Raw genomic sequence first — 4,754 nt, 5'->3', positions numbered from 1 at the left:
GGGTTGAAAAGTAAAGTCAAAGAAAGAAGGGGGGGGGGGGGGGGGGGGGGGGTAGAAGAGAAACCCCCCCACTGAAACGACCTCTCCTACACAGATAAGACAGACATAATCTATCAGATCATCTCAACTGCCACCAGGCACCAACAAGCCAGCACTGACCACTTGAGTGAGAGACTCTGCCTTCAGGCAAAGCTGTGAAGTTTCCAGTGACACTGCAGCTGCCAGCCCCAGGCCTATGTGCATAGTTTAAGTAGAAGGACAGGCCTGCACAAACCACCAGGGAGCCTGGAGGAGAGGACAGGTCAGGAGGCAGAGTCATACAGCGGACAAACAAACCATGCATGGGAAAACATCAGCCCAGGATGCTAAATTACCACTTTGTCCAGCTTGTTGTGACACTATGCTCCATCTCTCTCTTTTTTATTCTAACAACTTTATGATTCAAATGGAGTCTAAAAGTCTGAGACCACTGGTCAAGATACTTCTGTTTTGCATTTTCTTTGAATGTAATTATTTTCTTCTTATTTTTTCATTATGATTGATTGCATCAGCTCTACAATTTTAGTAAAAATTCACGACATGACTTTTCATCTTAGTATTTGATATGTCCTCTTTGGAGCTGTTGTGGACATGGAGGACTTTGCAGAACCTGACGGTCCATGATACCTGAGCTTGCTCTGAAACTGTCACAAAGAGCTTCTTGTGATGGCTCATAATTCTTGGCTCTTTTATTGCCTCTCTAAATGTTCAATGAAGTTTAGGTCTGACTGGTGGTAAAGTCTCTGTCTCTCAGGGCTCCTTGGTCATCTTTGCTCTTGAGGTAGATCTTACAAAGCTTTGAGATGAGTATAAATCCATCTCCACAAGGACTCAAACCCAGCATGTGGATTGGAGTACCTTGGCCAGAGTTGAGTTAATTCAGTCAATTCAGCACATGTTTCAGTGGAAGGGATTAGCTGCAGTTTGGGGAAATATGACCTTTTGGAAGAGAGAGTGAAGTTAGTCAGTGCCTTTAATTTGATTGTTGACATAAAAATAGAGCAGAATCTTGAATATCTATTCTATTTTACAATCTCTTGCTTTCCAAATGTTCACAAACCCTAACCTTTCCTCATTGTTGCATGGTTAGCATGAAAATATTAAAGATTTTCATTATTGACTTGAACCTGGCCCTAATTTTGTTGGCAGCTATGTTGACCAAATTACCACCCAGTGAATAAATGCTACAGTTACAATTACAGTTACATCACTTCTATGACCCAACGTTTGCTGACAAATTACAAATTCAGCTGCAAGATATCTAACCTGTGACATCAGTTTCAGTTGTAATAAGGAGCACTGACGACCATCTTCTTGTTTGGATGTTTAAATTAAAGGGATAGTTCAACATTTTTGAAAATTGGCCCATCGCCATGATCCCCCTAGTAATAGCAGTAGGTTGGTTACCTTTAATTGTTGGTCCAAGCTGCTTTTAGATCGGGGGAGAAGAATACCGAGCGGCGCAGCTACACTACGGAGGCTAATGGAATTTATTGGTTTTGCTCATCAAACTCAGCAAATACACAACCAAAAAACTCAAAAACGCTGTGGTGGACAAGTTGTGACCTGCACATTCACCACGCTATGAGATAATAGCAGAAAGTTGCGAGATGGAGTTGTTTTAGAGGCAAAGTCGGACTTTACACTCTAGACGGCTGCTCGGCGGAGTGATTTCAAAAGCGCCTGTTTACTGCTACGGCTACGGCACTGGCTGAGGTGCGCACACTGTGTCCCTCCGACCAGTGGTTCACTGAAGAAAGTAGTTCCGAGTATTTGCTTCACTTCTCTTAAAGCAGAAGTGAGTGATCCGGTCGTTTTCGCTAATGCTGCGTTCCAGGCAGGCTTTTGAAATCATAAATTACAGCTTCAAGTCACAACTTACGACTTTGTAGCGTTCCAGGCAACCCACTCGTGTTTTTCCGACCTGTTTTACCGGTGAAAGTCACTATAACGGCCACTCGTAACTTCCGACCCGTGAAATCGTACCAGTACGTCTTTTTGTACAGTCTATGTACCAGATCGAACTTGTACGACGTCACAGGTCGGAAAAAAACGAGTTTCCTTGAACGCACCATAACAGTCCTCGTCGCTACGTCGCCACATTCACGGCGTTCCTTGGCTGCACACACAGCCCTGCATGCCGTTCTCTCTCCTCATTGGATAAAAACTGTAGGATACGATAAATGTTTTCTCCTCGACTCAGAGCAGAGCAGAGTGACTGACAGACCCGTGATTCAGACCAAACACTCTATGTAAGTGATTGCTGTCGGAAGATATAACTATTTAAGACTTATATTAACACAAATATATCACTCACTTCTGCTTTAACTTTCCGCTATTATCTCATAGCGTGGTAAATGTGCAGGTCACAACTTGTCCACCACAGCGTTTTTGAGTTTTTTGGTTGTGTATTTGCTGAGTTTGATGAGCAAAACCAAGAAATTCCATTAGCCTCCGTAGTGTAGCTGCGCCGCTCGGTATTCTTCTCCCCCAATCTAAAAGCAGCTTGGACCAACAATTAAAGGTAACGAACCTACTGCTATTACTAGGGGGATCATGGCGATGGGCCAATTTTCAAAAATGTTGAACTATCCCTTTAAGAATACACATTTATTCACTGAAACTTTGCAGGTTTCAAACAGCCAATCACCAAAAACACCTTGCAAGTGTCCCACATAGGTGAAACAACATTACTTATCATTTTGCATTTGTTGGTCTTAATCTATATCTTTAACTACTAAAAACTTTAACTACTTAAAATAAGGCTAAAGGTGGAGATAATTGTTTAAGGATGTGTCTGGGTATGAAGTTTATGTTTGTCTGATGATTACACTTAGCAACAAATAAGCAACAATATTATAGCACAGCTAAGACTAAGACAAGAATTCAGTCATTGAGTTGTGTTATTAGATAAGAACCCCAACATCATGTAACAGTTGTAAATGTTCCTTTAAGAACGTAAGCGTGGCGGCGCCGGGACGTCATTGAGCGTCGCGCCGCGTTGTTTTGTTTTGTTTCTCCCTATGGTTTCTCCTTTTTCTTCTTCTTAACTCAGCTAACAGTGAGTAAAGTGAGACCGCTTCTTTGTCATGTATGATAGTATGAAGTGTTCGGCTCAATAGAAGGGCAAGAGTGAAGTCCCAAGTGAACTATTTTTGTGGACATTACTGTTTTTCCTGCTCACACGACCGACTCTCACTCACGAACTGTTACAATCATCATGATGTTGTGGACAAGATTTTGTCTTCTTCTCTGTAAATGTCTGCACCAAAGTCTGTGCTAATCCATCCCATAATTCTAAAAATTGCACTGTAGACAGGCTGCCCATCAAACCAGCTGGTGAAAAGGCACATATAATGCATTTTTAAAATTGGTCTAATATGGAGCATGGCTGTGGGCAGTGGCACTTGTGTTGCTAGTCACAGTGTGTCTGCCCAGCTGCCAGAGCACATCCTAATTACTGGATTTATGAAAAAAAAAAAAAGCTATAAACCTCCTCCAGTCCACCTGCTCCTCCTTATGAGAGGGCTAAATCTGCAATCATGCAGAGCCAAGTTTAGGCTACACCATGCAGGAGAGATATTTGATGGCACAGAGCATGAGCCTGTCAGTGTCATAGTATACTATATGAATGTGGCAGTTTGTCAATGGATGAAGTGTCCTTATTTCACCACTAGACCTTAGATGTTCACTTAAAGTGCCAACAATGCCACTGAGACCATTCTCTCAGAAATTGCGAGTGCCACGGAGGGGCGCTGCCAGGGTTTGATTTCTGTCAATCAAACCCATGACATTTAACATCAGGAGTCACAACTAGCATAGACAAAGCTTATCAGACAAACATGGGTATGTGCATTCGTGTGAGCGAGTGAGCGAGCAAGTGTGTGTGTGTGTGTGTGTGTGTGTGTGTTGGACTTTGACAGTAAAGAAAGTGATAAACACCACAAACATCCTAGATGTTCCTAATAATCAAATTAGAACGCCTGTGTGTCAGCCTGGTATGGTGGACGTCAGGGCTCAACACATGCAGCTGATTAGGTTAGTGGGTAATGCCTTTGACTTTGGATTGGGAGGCAGGGGGTTTAAATCCCAGTCATGGCTAGTATGTTGCCTAGCTGCACTGGCAGAGAGCACCCTCCACTTGGGACCCATGCATACAAACCTTGTGTAACATACCTCTTTAAGGTCTGCAGGTCTGGATTGGCCTGTTGCTCAATCTCCCAGTTGTTATTCTGTCACAGGGAGGCATCTCATTCCACTGTCTCTGAGGTGTTGTAGCATTATCCTCAATTCTCCTCTAGGGTGGTCTGCATTAGTGTTTTCCTTTCTGGCCTGGTATCTGACTTCAAAATCAAATGATGACAACTGGGCCACCCAGCGCTGTTCTACTGCACCCAGTTTAGCAGACTGTAAATGAGCAACAGGGTTATTGTCATTATAGATCACAATCTTAGCCCCAATCAAATTACTTTGGAATTGCCCATTTCAGTGAGAGCAGTTCCATTTAAAAAAAAGCTGTAGTTGGTGTTGTTGCTGTATAGTTGGAATGCAGACTTTGAATAAGGTATATCTGCAAATACTACTCCTAAGCTTTGGTGGCTGGCATGTTGACATATCTGCTTTGAGAAATCAGCCTATGTTTTGGGGCCTCTGTTAGTTTTAGTTCCTCTTGTGTCAAAGGCCATCTGTGCTCTGGCTGACCAATTTGTAAAGGG

This window comes from Trachurus trachurus (genome assembly GCF_905171665.1).
Source record: "Trachurus trachurus genome assembly, chromosome: 1".
Classification (NCBI taxonomy): domain Eukaryota; kingdom Metazoa; phylum Chordata; class Actinopteri; order Carangiformes; family Carangidae; genus Trachurus; species Trachurus trachurus.
Note: the sequence above shows the minus strand (reverse complement) of the source record.